General features: G+C 42.5%; 2 long non-coding RNA genes across 5 annotated transcripts in view; one reads left to right on the top strand and one right to left on the bottom strand.

Moving 5' to 3' along the window:
- The window catches only part of LOC135098847 (uncharacterized), a 109,178-nt gene extending 97,833 nt beyond the window's left edge, over nucleotides 1-11,345 (top strand). Inside the window, exons 1-3 of one of the 2 annotated variants that reach the window (XR_010267432.1) lie at nucleotides 1,752-2,157; nucleotides 6,713-6,848; nucleotides 10,582-11,345. This is a non-coding gene — a long non-coding RNA (uncharacterized LOC135098847). Of the gene's footprint in view, nucleotides 1-1,751; nucleotides 2,158-6,712; nucleotides 6,849-10,581 lie in introns of those variants that run through there. The other variant, XR_010267433.1, reaches the window with a different exon arrangement.
- Nucleotides 11,346-11,688: 343 nt separating this feature from the next.
- Nucleotides 11,689-21,067, bottom strand: LOC135098849 (uncharacterized). 3 transcript variants are annotated; one of them, XR_010267434.1, is made up of 6 exons: nucleotides 20,471-21,067; nucleotides 17,739-17,955; nucleotides 16,570-16,708; nucleotides 15,247-15,498; nucleotides 13,969-14,068; nucleotides 11,689-12,193 (listed from the first exon to the last, which is right to left on the bottom strand). It is a non-coding gene; the product is annotated as an uncharacterized LOC135098849 (long non-coding RNA). The 3 variants fall into 3 exon arrangements; XR_010267436.1 differs by having other exon boundaries at nucleotides 11,689-12,128; XR_010267435.1 differs by having other exon boundaries at nucleotides 11,689-12,128; nucleotides 13,969-15,498.
- Between the last annotated feature and the right edge of the window lie 1,779 nt (nucleotides 21,068-22,846).

Genomic DNA, 22,846 nt, shown 5'->3' with positions numbered 1-22,846 from the left:
TGTGGGAGGTGGGGGACTATGGGATGCAGAATGCCTTCCTGCACAAGATGGTTATACTGCAAATAAAAGAACAAATAAGCAGGCGATCCTTAATTCTTCAATACATCAAGGACAGGGTGTGCAAGAAAGGCTTCCTTGCCATCCACGGCCTCGGTGAATGCAGGGTCAGGAGTGCCATTCAGAAAGTGCCTCCTTCAGGGACGCCATCATCTGACAAGCGAGGTCGGCACACATCACACAATAAGATCGTGGGCAGAGAGGCTGCACTTGTAAGGACCACATCAGGATACTTCTAGCAGTCCTTCCACTACAGCAGGCCAAACACGCCCCATTTCGCTATTTGGACTCTACTTTAATCATCAAGAAACTGTACGTGTGCATCACCTGGATGATTGACAACCATCCCACGAGATGAGTCACCTTACACGACGACAGCGACATCTTCACATCAGCATTCAACATCTTCACAGCCTGCGCAACTTGTGACACCCTCAACATTGCCGCTACAAATCATGAAAACGATGCCTCAGAAGTAACAGAATACAGGAAGAAGCAGGAAGAGCAGAGAGAGAGGTAGCTACAACACCACATTTAACGAAATCTTTCCAAATTAATGATGATGTCTCGATCTTCAGCAGGCTCTCCCAACATTAAGAATCTCACTAAACATCGCCTATTACAAAACACAAATTCTGGACTTAAAATTTATATATTCACAACATTAAACACAACAATATGTATGTTTAGCACGAGACCACGGCAAGGCGGGGCTCAGTAGAACCAGCTAGTTGTTTCAAAGACTGGATACCCAAAAAATTCAACAATAGGGTCTTTAGCAACCTTGTTCCGTGACAGCTGCTGCTCCGGCCAGAACGAAAACATTGATATAATCCTGAACTTCCTCAATTAACTACACTACACCTGCAAGTGAACCATTCTTTCCTTGTCTCAGGTGCGTTCGTTCATTTTGAAAAGGAGTTGAAGAGATCTGGGAGCATCTACGCCCCTCCCTCCCCCACCGAGCCGGAAGACTATCACCAGGGAAGGAGTAATGAAAAACTACGATATAATTTGCGTGAATCAGTCTTTCTTTCTCACTATACGCGATCTCACAGTTTCTACTAAATTCCACGCCCCTGTCCTGGCCCTGATCCACGTCTAGTCCACCTACAGATCGTCTTCTTGGTCCTACAGTTCGTTAACATCAACCTTGAGTTCTCCAGTGTCTTGTTCCTAAAGTTCTTGGTCCTGCAGTTTGTTACCTCCACCTTCAGTTCTCCAGTGTCTTGTTCCTAAAGTTCTTGGTCCTGCAGTTTGTTACCTCCACCTTCAGTTCTCCTGTGTCTTGTTCCTAAAGTTCTTGGTCCTACAGTTACCTTAACTACTCAATGGTTTATATTTTTCTTTGTCACTGCATCACCCGTGGCTTGTGCAACATCATACTGCGTCCTTTAATTGTGGTAAAAATTGAGTCCAACCTCGTGCACTGTTGATTCTTACATAGCAAGCTGTCAATTCGCCATCTTGGTCAGCATTTTAACCGCCTCTGGCTCACTACAGTCATTAATGTAACGAATGTGACTTGGTGTGTGTGTGTGTGTGTGTGTGTCTGGGGAGTGCGATAGGTAGAAAACGAAACTTGTAGATTCAGATTAGTATAAAGATTTTATTTAAATTATCTATAATCTTAGAAAACGATGCATAGAGACTTGAAATAAGGCAAAATGGTTATTATAATTAATCTTTTAAAGGTATATACAACAATTTCAACTTTATTTTATTGTTTTGCATATTTAAAGACACCAAACTAATTACATGGAAGCCAATAAAGGAGTCAGAAGGTTGTGGGGCAAGGATCGAGGGTGAAACGCCTTCATTGCTGGCTGTCTCAACCTTACCAAGTTCTCCAATGCGTTTCTCCTGTTAATAAAATAGCAAACATATTAATCTGTCACTAGAACCAAAAAAAAAAAAAAAATCTTTAAAAACCAGTACAACCTTCATTAGAGTCATTAGTATTAGAGATACAGCTAACTGTTTCAAAATATGGTTCGTTAAGTCTTTCAGCGTGTCATGCCCGCTCAGTTCACTTCACCAGTAGCAGCAGCGGAGAGAGGTCTCGTGGCGTGACGCAGGACTTGATGAAGGAGTGAAATGGTAAGCTTTGTAATGATTATGTTAAATTAACACTCACTGGGTGGAATTAATGCGTAACTCGTAAGATAGTGAATAATTAGCTTGAATAGGTGAGGATTATGTTAGATAAGTGTGATTGGGGTAGGTCTGCCCAGGAGTGGTGATTAGGCTTTCAAAATTAGTATTTCAAACTCACGATGACCCACCAGGTGTTGGTCGCTTCAAGGAGCGGCGGTGCCAAATCTAACCCACCCCCTCAGAAAACGGAGACAACCGTTCTCTTTATTTGCATGTATGACTTTGTTATAAGAATCAAGACACCCACACGTGCTTATAAGAGAGAATGAAACTCTGATATTTATTTTTCCTGATATGTTTAAGTGATATATATGATGGAATACAAAAGTATAACAAATGTGACCTTCCATCCTGGCTACCAAGAGGTGAATGACTCAGTCGCACACCTGTGTCGAGGCGACCCTTCCCCCACCCACTCCCGTTAGATTCTGGGTCGGGAGCAGGTGGCAACGTCAACTGACCTGATATGCCACATTTTTTCATGAAGTATCTTCTTTTCTTTATATATATAACAATTATTCATATCACTTACTATCTAATGCAAAAATCAAAAGGTATTTAGAACATTTCATGCTAATATACCCTGGTTAGTGGACAGTTACCAGTTTATAGTGAATGTTTGGTTCAATATGTGGCAATAAAGCGGACAACACCTGGTGGGTCATCGTGAGTTTGAAATACTATAGTCACGTAGTTAATGATTAGGTTAGGTGAGCTGATTAGGTTGGCCTAGTGAGGTTGGCTAGGTGTGATTAGGCCAGATGGTGATTATAACACTGCTCAGGTGACGTACTTAAGCTTATCAGGTGAGAATTAGATATGCTGAACAGATATTAAGTTATTTATATGTCCAGGGGGAAATAATTAGGCGAGTGATTAAGCTGTAAGAGTGATTAGACTGCAGGCAGCGTAATTAAGCTTGTTAGGTAGGAAGTTGCATGTTTGTCGAGGTGATCTGACGTGTGACTAAGCTTACTGAAGTGAGAATTAAGGAAGTGAAGTCGAGATTATTTGCACACGAATACGTACGAGCGCGGAAGAACATGATAGATTGGTATGTCTGTGGCCGCTGCTTTGTGTTCCCTCGACTTGTTTGCTGTGGTAAGTGGTAATTGGCTTGTTAACCCCTTCGTTACCGATGAAGTACCTAGTACTTCATGTGAATTTTCGGCTGCCGAACCGATGAAGTACGTGCGTACTTCATCGCTTATTAATGATAGCCAGGGCTCCATATTTCTCGGTTTGTATGGTTTTAATTTACGACAGTGACAAATTGACTAATTGGCACCTTGTGTTTCAAGGACGTTGGCCGGTGGTGGCGGGGGCGGTGAAGTGAATTGCCGCCACGGCGCCACCCCTCAGTGTGATTTGACAGTGACACGTGTTGTGTCATGGCGTCTTTGTTTTCCTCCAGCAGTGATTCTGAGAGTTATACCACTCTTGATGATGACTTGCAAGGATCAGACGATATTCCAACACAATCAGAAGGCCTCGCAAGTGATTCAGATGATGACTATTTGGTAGAAAATGACGGTGAGGCGAGTAGTGATGACCAATATGATAGTGATGGTGACGATGAGGATACACCAGCCAGCCCCACACCTCACACCTTCACACTCATGGCTGATCCTTTTTCTCACACCTTCACACTCATGGCTGATCCTTTTTCTGATCATCGTCCTGGCACTGTTCCTGCCATAGTAGAAGATTTTTCAGGTGCTCATCCTGATATCCCACGGGGTAACATTAGTGCTCTGGACTGCTTCCAGCTATTCATGTCAGACGAGGTGGTAGAATCGCTGTGTTTGTGGACGAATGTCCGTGCAGCCAAGTTTTTCGTTGACAACCCAACGATAAGTTCCAAGAAATTTATAGGAAAGAAGTGTTCAATGCATTTCTTTATGTTGAAATACTTACCATCTTGTGTCAGCTTGTTTTCATAGGAAATCATGTATAACAACTTCCGATTTGAAAAAGTATACATCCCATGAGCCAAATCTATCAAAAGACATGAAAAATAATACTTAGATGATTAAATATGGGCATAGAAATGAACATTAACTACCTACACGAAATTATGAGAAGCGCTCGAAAAACTCGGTCCGGGGGAAGAGGGTTGCTACGCGTCGGGATCATGGAGTCGGTGACGAAGGGGTTAAGTACCATTGCTCATTACTTTCATTCATTCATTATCTTTTTATGTATGTTTATATTTGTTGTACACACACACACACACACACACACACACACACACACACACACACACACACACACACACACACACACACACACACACACACACACACACACACCTTTAAGGGGAGGGGATACCTTAAAAAATAACACTTTTCGATTAAGGTTAAAATTGAGTTATTAAATATCATAGTCTTCCTTAACTTGTCTTACGTTTTCTGTGAGCACCACAAGTTGATGCCATTCTTCATATTTTTAAATCGCCTTTATTTACCATTATTAAAGGGCTTTAAATACCCCACCGCGGTCAGTCCTGCCAGACGTAAAAGAATTTGCTTGTGCTCCGCTACCCAAGGCCTCTTCATTTTAATATTGTACCTGGAAGCGTGATTCGTTATAATAAAGCAAAGCGTGAACGAATAGATGCGCCAAACAAGATGATAGAATAGAAAAATAATCAAGAGTTGCGTTGTTGCAAGTCGCCGCCGCACGCTGCCATTGTTTCACCGCCACAATGATAATAATAATAATAATAATAATAATAATAATAATAATAATAATAATAGTCATAAGGCACTTACAATTTACACATCTATAAAATATGAGTAGAGGGAAAAAAAAAATTGACAGGACTAGATACCTCAGGGTGTGTCGCCTAAAATACGCCTTACAAAAAAAAAAAATAAATAAATAAATAAATAAATAAATAAAATCTGCAAAACTAATCGGCGAATTTCAGCGAAAATTGTGGAATTGTTTTATCAAGTAGTGAGGTACACACACCAACACTTAGGAGGATCAGACGAATACGCCCATTACCACGCCCACACTCTCACACGTCCGCGCCCACACACTCTCCCCCTCACAGGCCCGCGTCCACGTATTCACAAGCCTGTGCCCACATACTCACACGCCCGCGCCCACACACTCACACGCCCGCGCCTACACACTCACACGTCCGCGCCTACACACTCACACGTCCGCGCCCACACACTCACACGCCCGCGCCCACACACTCACACGCCCGCGCCCACACACTCACACGCCCGCGCCTACACACTCACACGCCCGCGCCCACACACTCACACGCCCGCGCCCACACACTCACACGCCCGCGCCCACACACTCACGCCCTCGCTCTCACAGGCCCGCGTCCACGCCATCAAACGCCCGCGTCCACGTACTCACAAGCCTGCGCCCACACACTCACGCCCGCGCCCACATACTCACACGCCCGCGCCCACACACGCCCGCGTCCACGCACGCACTCACGCCCGCGTCCACGCACACACTCACGCCCGCCTCCACGCACTCACGCCCGCCTCCACACACTCACGCCCGCGTCCACGCACGCACTCACGCCCGCGTCCACGCACACACTCACGCCCGCCTCCACGCACTCACGCCCGCCTCCACGCACTCACGCCCGCGTCCACACACGCACTCACGCCCGCGTCCACGCACGCACTCACGCCCGCCTCCACGCACTCACGCCCGCCTCCACGCACTCACGCCCGCCTCCACGCACTCACGCCTGCGTTCACGCACGCACTCACGCCCGTGTCCACGCACGCACTCACGCCCGCCTCCACGCACGCACTCACGCCCGCCTCCACGCACTCACACGCCCGCGCCCACACACTCACACGCACATGAACACGAATTCATTCAACCATTAGAATGCTCATGCACTCAGAAATCTGGTGACGACACACTCAAAAAATCTGGAGACACTCAAAAAATCTAGTCAGGCACCCAAAAGAATAGTCATGCACTCAGAGACACAACTCCACGCACACACACACACACACACACACACACACACACACACACACACACACACACACACACACACACACATTAACCTTCTAAATTTGCATTAAATTTGTCTATTAATGCTTTGTTGTATTAAACCAGATTTTTTTTTTTTTTTCCTCAATTCACCTCGAAGTTGGTATTTCTAATACTTATTTTCCTAATTTGTTATTCATGTGATATATATATTTTTTCTTATACTGTTTTATTTCCTCGTATATTTTTCTAAAGTGGGTTTCAAAAACGTATCTCTGGAACCATAAACTGACTTTGAATAGCAATAATAAACTTCGAAGGTGTGAGCAGAAAGTTTTAAATTATTATTATTTTCAAATTGTAAGTTATTCATAAGTTTATCCTCGAGATTATATTTTCACTTCTCCAGGACCAATGTCGCTACCCTTCTGCAATATTAAATTTGATAACAACTATAGATTTCGTGTGCTTTACATTTATAGGGGTGACTTGACAAAGGCTCTCTCTCCCACAGGCTCCTCCTTGGCCAATCAGCACCGAGGCAAAGTTGATTGATATACAGGTGTGAATTCAGCTGCCTCCTCGCTGTTCCCGTTGCCAGGATACCATGTGATCGAGGCAGTGTTGGGGAAGGTGAAATTATTCATCAGGTTCGTCTTTTAAACTTCTAATATGTATATAATGTCGTGCTATTGAAATTTCTGATGCCATGCGAATTTCAATCATCCTTCAAATATAATTGGGAAGTATTTATTTAAGGCACATTTTTCAGTTTCCTGTCTGTCATACTGCTATGCTTTTCAAATTTCCTTTCTTGAATGTGACTGAATTTTTGACGCAATTCACACAAAATATCGACACATTTCTTGCATAGTGCATTGTACTTTTCAAACTTGCTCGGTTTTTTCGTATCATGTTTGTGTAGTCATAGTCTTTTAGGCAACCAATCCCCAAACATCTCATACTAAGAATCTCGGCACCTTTCCCACGCCTCATTCTTTTCAAAGGTTGTTTTGTAGGGAATCAATTGTCAAACATTAAGAATCTCAGCACATACAAGCTTCATGTGTCTAGGAGCTAATGGTCTATTTTTCTTTTTTTTTTTTTTTTTTTTATGTAGGAAGGATACTGGCCAAGGGCAACAAAAATCTAATAAAAAAAAAATGCCCACTGAAATGCCAGTCCCTTAAAAGGGTCAAAGCAGTGGTCAAAAATTGGTGGATAAGTGTCTTGAAACCTCCCTCTTGAAGGAATTCAAGTCATAGGAAGGTGGAAATACAGAAGCAGGCAAGGAGTTCCAGAGTTTACCAGAGAAAGGGATGAATGATTGAGAATACTGGTTAACTCTTGCGTTAGAGAGGTGGACAGAATAGGAGTGAGAGAGAGAAGAAAGTCTTGTGCAGCGAGGCCGCGGAAGGAGGGGAGGCATGCAGTTAGCAAGATCAGAAGAGCAGTTAGCATGAAAATAGCGGTAGAAGACAGCTAGAGATGCAACATTGCGGCGGTGAGAGAGAGGCTGAAGACAGTCAGTTAGAGGAGAGGAGTTGATGAGACGAAAAGCTTTTGATTCCACCCTATCTAGAAGAGCAGTATGAGTGGAACCCCCCCAGACATGTGAAGCATACTCCATACATGGACGGATAAGGCCCTTGTACAGAGTTAGCAGCTGGGGGGGTGAGAAAAACTGGCGGAGACGTCTCAGAACACCTAACTTCATAGAAGCTGTTTTAGCTAGAGATGAGATGTGAAGTTTCCAGTTCAGATTATAAGTAAAGGACAGACCGAGGATGTTCAGTGTAGAAGAGGGGGACAGTTGAGTGTCATTGAAGAAGAGGGGATAGTTGTCTGGAAGATTGTGTCGAGTTGATAGATGGAGGAATTGAGTTTTTGAGGCATTGAACAATACCAAGTTTGCTCTGCCCCAATCAGAAATTTTAGAAAGATCAGAAGTCAGGCGTTCTGTGGCTTCCCTGCGTGATATGTTTACCTCCTGAAGGGTTGGACGTCTATGAAAAGACGTGGAAAAGTGCAGGGTGGTATCATCAGCATAGGAGTGGATAGGACAAGAAGTTTGGTTTAGAAGATCATTAATGAATAATAAGAAGAGAGTGGGTGACAGGACAGAACCCTGAGGAACACCACTGTTAATAGATTTAGGAGAAGAACAGTGACCGTCTACCACAGCAGCAATAGAACGGTCAGAAAGGAAACTTGAGATGAAGTTACAGAGAGAAGGATAGAAACCGTAGGAGGGTAGTTTGGAAATCAAAGCTTTGTGCCAGACTCTATCAAAGGCTTTTGATATGTCCAAGGCAACAGCAAAAGTTTCACCAAAGTCTCTAAAAGAGGATGACCAAGACTCAGTAAGGAAAGCCAGAAGATCACCAGTAGAGCGGCCTTGACGGAACCCATACTGGCGATCAGATAGAAGGTTGTGAAGTGATAGATGTTTAAGAATCTTCCTGTTGAGGATAGATTCAAAAACTTTAGATAAGCAGGAAATTAAAGCAATAGGACGGTAGTTTGAGGGATTAGAGCGGTCACCCTTTTTAGGAACAGGTTGAATGTAGGCAAACTTCCAGCAAGAAGGAAAGGTAGATGTTGACAGACAGAGCTGAAAGAGTTTGACTAGGCAAGGTGCAAGCACGGAGGCACAGTTTCGGAGAACAATAGGAGGGACCCCATCAGGTCCATAAGCCTTCCGAGGGTTTAGGCCAGCGAGGGCATGGAAAACATCATTACGAAGAATTTTAATACGAGGCATGAAGTAGTCAGAGGGTGGAGGGGAGGGAGGAACAAGCCCAGAATCGTCCAAGGTAAAGTTTTTAGCAAAGGTTTGAGCAAAGAGTTCAGCTTTAGAAATAGATGTGATAGCAGTGGTGCCATCTGGTTGAAGTAGAGGAGGGAAAGAAGAAGAAGCAAAGTTATTGGAGATATTTTTGGCTAGATGCCAGAAATCACGAGGGGAGTTAGATCTTGAAAGGTTTTGACATTTTCTGTTAATGAAGGAGTTTTTGGCTAGTTGGAGAACAGACTTGGCATGGTTCCGGGCAGAAATATAAAGTGCATGAGATTCTGGTGAAGGAAGGCTTAAGTACCTTTTGTGGGCCACCTCTCTATCATGTATAGCACGAGAACAAGCTGTGTTAAACCAAGGTTTAGAAGGTTTAGGACGAGAAAAAGAGTGAGGAATGTACGCCTCCATGCCAGACACTATCACCTCTGTTATATGCTCAGCACACAAAGACGGGTCTCTGACACGGAAGCAGTAGTCATTCCAAGGAAAATCAGCAAAATACCGCCTCAGGTCCCCCCAACTAGCAGAGGCAAAACGCCAGAGGCACCTTCGCTTAGGGGGATCCTGAGGAGGGATTGGAGTGATAGGACAAGATAAAGATATGAGATTGTGATCGGAGGAGCCCAACGGAGAAGAAAGGGTGACAGCATAAGCAGAAGGATTAGAGGTCAGGAAAAGGTCAAGAATGTTGGGCGTATCTCCAAGGAATACGAGTAGGGTGTTGCACCAATTGCTCTAGGTCTTGGAGGATAGCAAAGTTGTAGGCTAGTTCACCAGGATGGTCAGTGAAGGGAGAGGAAAGCCAAAGCTGGTGGTGAACATTGAAGTCTCCAAGAATGGAGATCTCTACAAAAGGGAAGAGGGTCAGAATGTGCTCCACTTTGGAAGTTAAGTAGTCAAAGAATTTCTTATAGTCAGAGGAGTTAGGAGAGAGGTATACAGCACAGATAAATTTAGTATGAGAATGACTCTGTAGTCGTAGCCAGATGGTGGAAAACTCGGAAGATTCAAGAGCGTGGGCACGAGAGCAGGTTAAGTCATTGCGCACATAAACGCAGCATCCAGCTTTGGATCGAAAATGAGGATAGAGAAAGTAGGAGGGAACAGAAAAGGGGCTACTGTCAGTTGCCTCAGACACCTGAGTTTCAGTGAGGAAAAGAAGATGAGGTTTAGAAGAGGAGAGGTGGTGTTCTACAGATTGAAAATTAGATCTTAGACCGCGAATGTTGCTGAAGTTAATGAAGAAAAAGTTGAGGGGGGTGTCAAGACACTTAGGGTCGTCGACGGAAAGGCAGTCCGACCTGGGGACATTTATGGTCCCCTCCCCAGATGGGGACTCCGAGGCTGGTGTAGGAGTCGCCATGATTTTAAAATTTTTTGAGTGAAGGGTGTGTGTGTTATTAGGTGCTTGTAGTTTTGTGTGGAGGAAGAGAGTTGTCTTTAGAGGGCAGGCTGTGACTACCCCCTTGTGTTGTGAGACACAAAGGGAAACGTTCAGTGAGGTCACAGCTGGGTTTAATGATAAGTTCACAGCACCCCCTGAACAGTGCTTTAGACCTCACTGGGAGTAATTATCGTTTCGGCAGTGCTGCTTCACTCCATCCCATGAAGTTGCCCGCAGGAATTTCTACCACATCAGGCCTGACATACTTCATTGTGATCAGGGAGTTGAGTTTCATCAGGAAGAGAGGCTGAGTGTCACGAACTGTAAGCCTGACGAGGTGTTTAATCAGCAAGAGGGGCCGAGTCTTGCTACCTGTGTAAGCCTGACAAGAGGAGTCAAGGAGTTTTTCATTGCAATGAAGGAAGAGTCAAGTTGTAAGAAGATTGTAAGGCAAGAATTTTAAGCAGGAATAATTGTCAAGCAGTTAACAGCAGGAAGAATGCAGCGAGAAAAGGGTACAAGAGTTTTCAAGTTGTAAGAAGATTGTAAGGCAAGAATTTTAAGCAGGAAAATGTAAGGTAAGAATTTTAAGCAGGAATAATTGTCAAGCAGTTAACAGCAGGAAGAATGCAGCGAGAAAAGGGTACAAGAGTTTTCAAGTTGTAAGAAGATTGTAAGGCAAAATTCTTTAAGCAGGAAAAATAGTCAAGCAGTTTAGCAGCAGGAAGACTCCCTTCAAGCTGTGGTGGGAGTGACAAGCATCCTTCAAGACTTGCAAAGGCTGGAGTCCTCAACACTAGTCTCACTCAAGTTGACACAAGAGCTCTCTGACACAAGGAAAACAAATGACATGTTTATCATCCTATTGTGTATTTATTAAACTTTTATGTGATTAAACAATAGTGATTAAACAATATATTGTACATACTTAAGGAATTATTAGTATAAGTTGCAAATAAACAAGCTTTCTGGTGTAACAATTCATGCCTCCTCAGAAACTTTGACTGTGATTTAAATAAATATATATCATTGACTGTGAATTAATAAATATATATCATCTTGTTCATACTCGTGGAATTATACTAATATAATTCCACTATACTAATATAATTCCACAAGTCTTTGTAAAATTGCAAATAAGCTTTTCTGGTGTAATTCATAGCTCTGATTAAAAAAAGCCAGGATTGGCATATTAAAAAAAAAAAGCCAGGATTGGCCTATTTTGGCTGTTTAAGGTGAAACTTGCACACAAGCCCTGTCCAAGCGACTCTGGTGTCGCTCGGACAGGGCTTGTGTGTACAAGTTTCACCTTAAACTTAACCAAAAATAGGCCAATCCTGGCTTTTTTTTTTTACCTGAGGGCATCAATTGTATCAGTATTGTTTTGGGTCCTATTTATTTATTTATTTACTTGCGGGTGCCTGAATTGTTTACCACCAATATAAATTTAGTTTACACAACCACATTTTGTAATTTTATCAAACTATGTAATTCACATGAGAATAGTTCAAATTTATTTATTGCCAAAAGACACAAAGCAAAGCACCCTAGACTACTACACTGGAGACAGCTGGCAGATCTAGCTTGCAAGATTTACACTGAAGCAGGCAACACATCAGGCTGCACCACCAGGCACAGAGGACACCAAACATTGGCTGCAGACACATTCACGTCAGGCCCTGCAATGAGGCACCACCAGGCAGGCACAGAGGACACCAAACACTGGCTGCAGACACCTTCACATCAGCCCTGCAATGAGGCACCACCAGGCAAAGGACACCAAACACTGGCTGCAGACACCTTCACATCAGGCCCTGCAATGAGGCACCACCACCATCACCACCAGCCTTGATTGCACAGACAGAAGACAAACCTCTGCAAAAAATACATAAATAATGCAACTTGGGCAAACTAGTTATGAAGAATGAGATTATTTCTGCATCACACACACACTAATTCCTCACTCATGCAAACTCTTATTCCCACAAACTTTTCACACCCTCCCCTGGCCTAACAGGTGCCTCAGACAGTCCTTTAACACCCCACAACAATTTCACATCTATTTCTCTCCTATATCCATGAATTCCCCAAAATTAGTCTCATATTTAACCCAATACTTTCACATGCACATCGCAATAACAGAACTCTCCTCTTATTTCACAGTGATCGTTGAAAATCATTCCTTCTCTCTCTCCATTAATACTTCACAACACACCTCACTGACAAGACTCACTCACACCTGTCAGGACTCACACTTAACAGGAGATAACATCTGCTTATCCAGCCATCTGTTGCTTCTCTTGCAGTCTTGTACCACTATTTTCAATGTTACTGCTCTTGTAATCATGGTTAAGTGCATGCCTCCCCTCCTCTGACTCCTTCAGAAAACGTTATCTCATTCCTCTTATCCACACACACACACACACACACCCAACAATGCTATATACAGTTGAAACTCCCTTATCCAAAATTCCTGGGACCAAAAGTGCTGCAGATTTCAAAATTTACCAGTTTTTTTAAATATTTCTATGTGAATTTATAAAATGGGACAGCTTGGGGTTGGCATCAAGCTTTACATATACTTTCAATGTGGCTTTACAATGGCCACAAAGAATATTAAAGTACATGACAGCACACCCACAGAACAAAGGCTTCAGTGCTCAAAAAAATAGCAAATTATCACCCATGGCAACTCTCGTGCCCTGAACATGCCAAGTTCAACCCTTTAATCACAGAGACTGCCAGACACAGTAGAGGGGAAGGTCTCTCCTGTAATTCCTTGCCTGTGTCCCCCTTACTGCTACACACTCATTTCACAGCTCACATTTAATCCTTACATTATGACTGGTGCTGGCAAGCTTAACAGAGAAGAGTGCTGTGATAGGCCTTGTTTGAGAGGGCTTTGTAGTTGTGAGACTGGACGGGAGACAGCAAGATCAACGACAGCCATGACACAGATGGCCAGGGATGCACTGACACAAGGTACAGCTGTCACTCCGAAGAGGAAGAAAGGCTCTTGGTGAAAAAGGAAAGCAGATACAAGAATATTAAGCTGATGGGATGTATGTATTGTGAAAACTGATTAGCTGCATCCTCTTTTAGTCAGAAGAAGCTTGCGAGTTGCAGGGTAACAGAGAGACAGCTGTTCCAATCCCTGACCACCCTTTGCCAACTGTGTGACGGTTGCTTCCAATCTTACCAGCTTCCTTCCAGTCTGACAGTTACTGATCCCTTCTTGAACAACCACAATCACAACACTTATGAGAAGAATTAAATTGTAGCAAGGGGGAAGCAAGCAGATTAAGTTGTAGCAAGGGGGGAAACAAGCAGATAAAGTTGTAGCAAGGGGGAAAACAAGCAAGTTAAGTTGTAGCAAGGGGGAAACAACTAGATTAAGCTGTAGCAAGGGGGAAACAAGCAAATTAAGCTGTAACATGGGGGAAACAAGCAGGGCAGTGTGTGAAAGACATCTCCCACTAAGCTTGATTGTTATTGTCAGTGTCAAGGATTCAAAAGCTGAGCATAGCATCTTGAGAGCACACAAGTATGAGATAGGGGACCTCAACAGTACAAATAACACAGTATTCACCCGACTGTTGGTTCCTGAAAGACTCCAGTGAGGTGTGCTTGTTGCTCCTCATTTACGGAAGTCTCCCAAGGTCTCTTCCGCTTGCTATCCACAGTACCACCTGAGGGAAACACACACACAATCAACACTGCAGCATTACACAGCATGGGAGGCATGACAGGGTACACTGATATGCACATTCAAGAAAGGAAAAGAACTAAAGGAGCAGACTGTGTCATTTCTACACAGTAAATGTTGGTCGGGGAGTCAGGCAAGATGTGAGTAGTAGTAGTAGTAGTAGTAGTAGTAGTAGTAGTAGTAGTAGTAGTAGTAGTAGTAGTAGTAGTAGTAGTAGTTTTAATCCCTCAAACAACAGTCCTATTGCTTTAATTTCCTGCCTATCTAAAGTTTTTTAATCTATCATCAACAGGAAGATTCTTAAACATCTACCACATCACAACCTTCTATCTGATCGCCAGTATGGATTCCGTCAAGGCCGCTCTACTGGTGATCTTCTGGCTTTCCTTACTGAGTCTTGGTCATCCTCTTTTAGAGATTTTGGTGAAACTTTTGCTGTTGCCTTGGACATATCAAAAGCTTTTGATAGAGTCTGGCACAAAGCTTTGATTTCCAAACTACCCTCCTATGGTTTCTATCCTTCTCTCTGTAACTTCATCTCAAGTTTCCTTTCTGACCGTTCTATTGCTGCTGTGGTAGACGGTCACTGTTCTTCTGCTAAATCTATTAACAGTGGTGTTCCTCAGGGTTCTGTCCTGTCACCCACTCTCTTCTTATTATTCATTAATGATCTTCTAACCCAAACTTCTTGTCCTATCCACTCCTACGCTGATGACATCACCCTGCACTTTTCCATGTCTTTTCATAGACATCCAACCCTTCAGGAAGTAAACAGTTCACACAGGGGAAGCCACAGAATGCCTCACTTCTCATCTCTCTAAAATTTCTGATTGGGGCAGAGCAAACTTGGTATTGTTCAGTGCATCAAAAACTCAATTCCTCCATCTATCAACTCAACACAGTCTTCCAAACTATCCCCTCTTCTTCAATGACACTCAACTGTCCCCCTCTTCTACACTGAACATCCTTGGTCTGTCCTTTACTTATAATCTAAACTGGAAACTTCACATTTCATCTCTAGCTAAAACAGCTTCTGTGAAGTTAGGCGTTCTGAGACGTCTCCACCAGTTTTTCTCACCCCCAGCTGCTGACTCTGTACAAGGGCCTTATCCGTCCATGTATGGCAATCCATATATGAAGAGTTATAAGGAAAGAACTTACTTATTAATGGTTACACTTGCAATAACACAATACCACGCCCAACACCTCACAGTCACTTGATCGAAGCCAACACCTCACAGTCACTTGATCGAAGCCAACACCTCACAGTCACTTGATCAAAGCCAACACCTCACAGTCACTTGATTGAAGGCAACACCTCACAGTCACTTGATTGAAGCCAACACCTCACAGTCACTTGATTGAAGCCACTCACTAGCTGACCAACTCATCTCAGCTTCAAGGCAACTCAATCTGGAAATAACAGACAATGGAAACAGGTGGGGCTTTTAATCTTCAAGGGACACGTTAAAAATCCTTTGTCAAACCAACAGTAGTGAATAATTCAGTCCCAGATTGTTAGAGAAATGCAAGTCAAAACAGTGAAGTGTAAACAGCAGGTAATTGTTGGTGTCATTGTGCCTGCCATTCAGTGGAAGGAGAGATAAATAAGTTGTCAATGTCCCTTCTACACAAATAAAAAAAACAGTACATTTATGCACACTGCTGCTAATCAATTTATTCTCCCTCAACACTGCATTATATTCAACACCTGCTCACTAACTACTGTCTGTAAGTGAATCACTGAAACTACACACATCACTATTATCATTCTCTCTCTTTCTCTCTCTCTTTCTCTTTCAGAAGTACTTATACAACACAGTAAATACTAGTAACACCTTGACTTGTTCTGCTTTGATCAATTGTTACGTGATACTGCCTCCACTATTTCAGCTTTTACTGTGTGGGTGAACAGTGGGTCTTCCTGAGGCAGTGGTGGAGCAGGTGTTTCACTCTTGACACTGTGGGAGCAAAGATTGTCTTCCTTGCGATATACTACACAGTCAATGTATTGCCTCCACACACAGCAACACTGTTCTGTTCCTCCAAGCTTTGAGTTTCCTCACTACAGAATCCTTCAGAATAAGCTCCAAGATTTGCTGAGGTGTTCCCACAAGGATCTTCCTTGGCACTGTCAGCTTGCAGTCTCTCAAGGGCCTCAGTCAAGATTGTCCTCCAGGCCTGGCCACATGCTGCCTCTGTCTCCAAGGACACACCTACTCATTTCACTGATATAAGCAACCTTTTCGAAGCCCATCAGAGCATTTTCCATTTCTGACAACAAGCAATATTTAGTGGGCTCCTAAACACACACACACACACACACACACACACACACACACACACACACACACACACACACACACACACACACACACACACACACACACACACACACACACACACCTGCAGGAATTTTTCTTACCCTTAGCCAGTACTCATCTTACACATATAAACAGCAGATAGCACACCTAGAGTACTCACCATTTCCTGTGAGTGGCAGTGCACAGCTGTTTTCAGTATGAGTGGAAGGTCCACTGTCACACAGTCTTGTGACAGCCTGGACTGGACACTTGCTGAGCAGCTCTGGAACCTTCAGGGAGGTTTACTGCCAACCTGCACACTGAAAGAAAATGCAGTTTGAGTAAATGTACATATTATTAGATAGAGACAAAACTGTAGTGAGTTATCTAAGGAACTTATGACAATGGTACAGAAGAATTACAAAGATATTACATGGTCCAAGCCTTCAATTCAAAGTAAGTGCTTCAGATTTACATAAACAATTCAGACAGCTTCTAAAATCTACATAAACAATTCATGCAGCTTCTAATTCTATCATTGAGCGTCATCAGCTGTTGGCCTGGGTTGACTCACAGTCGTCCCCAAGTGACGCACCTGGCTCACTCAACCCCACGTGCTTCATTGCTTTATCTCACTCCTCCACACCTGGCTCACTCAACCCCACGTGCTTCATGCCTCTGTCTGTCTCACTCCTCCACACCTGGCTCACTCAACCCCACGTGCTTCATTGCTCTATCTCACTCCTCCACACCTGGCTCACTCAACCCCACGTGCTTCATTGCTCTGTCTGTCTCACTCCTCCACACCTGGCTCACTCAACCCCACGTGCTTCATTGCTCTGTCTGTCTCACTCCTCCACACCTGGCTCACTCAACCCCACGTGCTTCATTGCTCTGTCTCACTCCTCCACACCTGGCTCACTCAATCCCACAATGTTCACACTTTTTCAACACAATTCCCACACTTTTTCCACAATTTTCACACTTTTCTACACAATTTCCATACCTGGCTCACTCAATCCCACAATTTCTACACTTTTTCAACACAATTTCCACACCTGGCTCGCTCCATCCCACAATTTCCACACCTGGCTCACTCAATCCCATGTGCTTCATTGCTGTGTCTATCTCACTTCTCCACTTACTTACATAACATTCTAAACCCTCTCCATTTCTGACACTCATACTTCAGTCACTCTCAACAAGGCTTCACTCAACCACTCAAAAGCCCAACTAGTTTCCAAGCCACTCTTTACTACTAACCTAACACACTTCTTCCCCCAACTGCTACTCCTAATATTCCATACAAACACCTTTCTCACTAGTCTCTCATCATCCATTTGCTCTAACCTAGACCTTGCCGAGGTACCCAGTACGAACACCCTCCACAGCCACCACCTCTTCCGTCACGCCTTCCTTCACCATCTGACTCTTGCTCCTGCCCTCCGCCTCCTGTCGCTGCCACGTCAGGAGTGCGTCAGCCAGCGTCATGTAGCAAGTGGAATGGCGTCGCTGCCGGGCCATGGTGTCTGGGTGGAGCAGGGTGGGAGGCAGGGGATGGGGTAGTCTGGAATTATTTGGTTGTTATTGTTGTTGTTTTTGTAGAAAGCATAGTTTAGTTTCTTAGTAAATATAATAAAAATATAATAAAAATAAAAAAGACGACGACGTGGCAGACCAAAGAAAAGGTGGAAAGATCGCATTGGAGAGGGCCTGAGGGAGAGAGAATTGAGTGGAGAGGAGGTTGGGGACAGAGCCTTGTGGAGAAGACTAGTGAGGAACAGTGAAGTAAATATAACAAAATGAAATAGGATAAAAATTAAATACATTATTAAGAATAGCATCTCTCTCTCTCTCTCTCTCTCTCTCTCTCTCTCTCTCTCTCTCTCTCTCTCTCTCTCTCTCTCTCTCATAACACACACAAAAAAAAGATACAAATACAAAATGAATAAATAAGTATACCAAAGAATATATATATATATATATATATATATATATATATATATATATATATATATATATATATATATATATATATATATATATATAAAATGTATTTTCTCAAGTATAGATCAACCACTTACCACCTAACTTAACCATTTATTTATTTATTATTACTATTATTATTTTCTTATAATTAAGCAAGAACTACAAATAACTATGTATTGTGATTCCCATAACAATTAACAACCCTGCCCTGCACAGCTCCTGCAGCCGGCCAGCAGTGACTCTCAAGCACTCAGATGGGGAGGGTGTCATGCGGGGATGCATCACTTCATTAAACTTTTACTTTTTTTTTTTGCATTAATAAATTGATATGTAATGCAAGATATTCTACAAGCTTAAGTCTATCTGACACGTAAGTATTAACCTTGGGAGAAGAGGCTAAATTTATGTCCACATAAGTCTATCTGACACATAAGCATTAACCTTGGGAGAAAAGGCTAAGTTGATGTCCATATTACCTGGGAAGAGGGAGTGGATAAGAGAAGGGAGGTAAACATGAAGACTGAGGTGCAGTGAGGTGAGGCGAAGTTGGGTCAGGTTAGGTTGGGTCAGGTGAGGTTGGGTCAGGTTAGGTTGGGTCAGGTTAGGTTGGGTCAGGTGAACAATCAAGGTGAGCAGGTAATAAAGTAATCAGTAAGGTGAGAAAATATAGAGTGGCTTGTTTTCAGCTTCTTCAAACAAAAGTTGTGGTGTTCTGCAGTTCAAGTGTGACTGAACATTTTGCTTCACCAGCCAGCAAGACCGCAACTGAAAATATACCTCCACTTCCCTCGGGTCTAGTACTTTGGCTATAAAACTTTCACAAATGGACGTACAGGTAACATTGTCTGGTGTTGTCGCTTACATAAAGAGCCATGTCATGCCGCGCCTATGACTCCAACAATGAAATAAACCAACAAATAAAATCACACACACTTTCTACCGATGCTAAGACAACCAAAACCAGGTGGCACAAATTTCCACCACTACTGCTGCTCCACTCCACCCGTCACTCCAGTAGGTGATGGTGACTACTTACACACATTTACAGCTGAAAACTCCCTAATCGCTTCAACCCTGACCGAATGTTGTTCGCACATGGCGGGGCGGCGGCCAGTCTTCACCCAGGGACGGTTAACTTAATTTTTTGAGTTTTTACTAATATTTCTTGTTCTTTGTGATAGTTTTCATAGTTTATTTTAATTATGTTAATTTTCGCACTGTTTTTCTTTCGTTACCTTCGTCATTTCTCCTTACTTATTAATTAATCCTCTATTTTTTTTTTTTTTTTTCATTATATTGTATTCGAAGACTTAGAAACATTCCCCTCTTGCAGTTCATGTTCTTTGGGGTGTTTCTTAAAATATTTTTCATCATACTGATTCTTGCACTTCTTTTATCTTCATTTCTCCTAACGTCCTTCTCCCAATACTAAATATTCTATTCGTCAAGAGCTGCTGGCTTCATCTCTACTGGCTGGTAACTGTGCCTCACACTGCACAGGAGGGACGTATCAGTACTATCTATGCACAAGTCAACTAAGTACTGTTGCTTGTTGAACCTGAAAACACTACATTAGTTTAAATTACAAGCGGCGGTCCCGGTAGAGAAGAGCTGTCAGTCTGCCTCAGTTAAGCTTCATCACATCAAAACTAGGCAATAGCGATTATATCTGACTAGCGGAAATGAAAGTACGGTTATGTGGCTCCAGTTAGTGACAGGATTGGCTGATGATAAGTGAGAGATGTAGCAATTAATGGCGGATATATGTGGAAAGTGGATATATATGGAAGCCTTCACCAGCTGATAAAATGAATTTTGGCAGCTTTTAATTTTCTCTCGTGGTTAAATCAAGGGTGTTTTGTCCTAGTGGTTAGAAACGTTAGCAGGACCGTGGAATATTGAGTCAAGTGTACAAATGTATTCCTAACGAGGAGAAAATGTTAAATATGATCCTTCCACAATCAAAAATAAATAAATAAATAAAAAGTTTGACGAAAATTGTGGAAAGCAGGACATTAACGTAACATTACCGTCCTATTTCGTTATTGTGCGTGACACGGAGCCATTACAAAGAACAACACTATCAAACTCACCTCCTATTGCACCATGGCGTCTGTGACCAGTCCGCCAGCTGGCCAAGCAGCAGGTGGGTCATTTGTCAATATTATAAGTGTTTCTGGCCCTCACGACCACCTTCCGGCAGCCATTAAGCTTCCACTGGCACGTGTCACCGTCTTGAGAGAAAATCCGGGTTAAATAAGGCAGCTGCACACGCACGCCCTTCAAACACCACCCCTCTGTGTGTCTGACGTCCGCTCACTCTCCTATGTCAGCGTGGACTCGTTACCCACAAACCTACAAATTATATTTCCAATTAATCCAGCTTCTCTCATATTACACTATTCTAATACAAAATAAAACAAGTGAAATATAATGAAGCATGAACATGTAAAACTAAGTTATAAGCCATTGTAATTGTAATTGTCAAAATGTCCACATCTCTCTCTCCAATTCAAGCGCCAAATTTGAAGTGGTCCCGGCGGTGTTTACACTACGATTCTTCATCTATTGTATGATCTTGTGTGAAGTCATTGAAAAGCTTGTGTGACTTGAAGCCTCTCGTTATTATCAAATGTTTAATTGTCATGGATGAAATCAGGTAGACTCTTTAAATTATGTAAACAGCTTGGGTCTACCACAGATTAACGTACGCTCTGCACCACGCTGTGTATATTATCAGCGCACTTCATTTATATATATATATATATATATATATATATATATATATATATATATATATATATATATATATATATATATATATATATATATATATATATATATATATATATATATATATATTTTTTTTTTTTTTTTTTTTTTTTTCTTTTTCTTTTCCTTCATAATTTGTTCTGTATTACATTTTATTATGTATTTATATATTTATTTATCCGTCTCTATTATCTTCCTTTTTTCCTTATAATTTATGTATATTTAATTTGATATCTCTCTCTCTCTCTCTCTCTCTCTCTTACAACCGTAATAGATATCCAACTGCCAATTTTGGTAGATTTTCTGAACCTATTAAAATTCAGAAGGAAACAGCAATAATTCGGAATCTCTTGAAATCCATAACTCAGTAGACGTGCTGATGTTTCGATAGATTTGACAGTACATGCAGGATACTGATTGTTATTAGGTATTCAGATAATGACATGGACAGAATTAGTTAAAAATTAGCCAAAAGTGCCATAACATCAGGAGACACAGATAAAACTATATCATTATATATTTACGTTAAAGGAAATAAATGCAACAGCGACATATTAGTTCTTTATTGTCTGTTTGATGTCAGAGGGCGGGACCTGCGACTCTCAACACCAATCAGCACCTGACACACCGCGACAATTTCCACACTAAGAAGTAAAACGATCTCTCCCTTTTTTTTTTTTGTCAATAGCAGCACTAACCACGAACTCCCGAACACAAAAGATGAGCGTAAAATAAAAATAATGATAATAGTAAATGAATGAATAAACAAAATAATTAAATATGATAAACTGTCTTAAATTATCTGTCCCTTTCCATGCACTTACACCGGCAGGCTGGCAATCCCACACCACGAGGCCCAGACAGAGCACCACACACTGCTACAGCCATCCAGGGACTAAGGCACCCTGCACACATCACATCCATCTCTCTACACCCCAAAACACATCAAAAGTACCCCAAAACATATCAAAACGCATCCACACCCATCTAAAACACCCAGAAACACAGCTTTACCCACCCACAGCACCCAAAACACACCCAAACTCCTTTAAAATAGCCCAAAAATACTTAAAACACTCCAAAACACCCCAAAATTCATCCAGAATGACAAAAACACTCCAAAACACCCCAAAACACACTCAAAACTGACAAACACGCCAAGAATGTCATATATGAATATATATATATATATATATATATATATATAGAGAGAGAGAGAGAGAGAGAGAGAGAGAGAGAGAGAGAGAGAGAGAGAGAGAGAGAGAGAGAGAGAGAGAGAGAGAGAGAGAGAGAGAGAGAGAGACAGGCAGGGAAGGGAGTATTGAGGTGTAGAGGAAAGGAAGGATGGACTAAGGAGTAGGGACAGACAGGGTGTAGTAAGATGGGACAAACAGGCAGACAGGGAAAGAAGACAGGATTTATTGAGATGAAGGAGGACAAACGGGAATAGTTTAATAAGATGCAGGGGCGATACAGGGTGTATTAAGCTCTAGGGGCAGACAGGAGGGGTGTACTAAGGTGTAACAAGACAGGAAGGGTGTATTGAAATGTGGGACAGACAGACAGACACAGACTGACAGACACAGACAGACAGACACAGACAGACAGACAGACAGACAGACAGAAAGGGAGAGATAAGAGAAAATATGAGTGACATAGACAAAGGATATGAGAGAGAGAGAGAGAGAGAGAGAGAG

Source organism: Scylla paramamosain, unplaced genomic scaffold, assembly GCF_035594125.1.
Source record: "Scylla paramamosain isolate STU-SP2022 unplaced genomic scaffold, ASM3559412v1 Contig87, whole genome shotgun sequence".
NCBI classification, from domain to species: Eukaryota; Metazoa; Arthropoda; class Malacostraca; order Decapoda; family Portunidae; genus Scylla; species Scylla paramamosain.
This window is presented reverse-complemented; position numbering and strand designations above follow the sequence as displayed.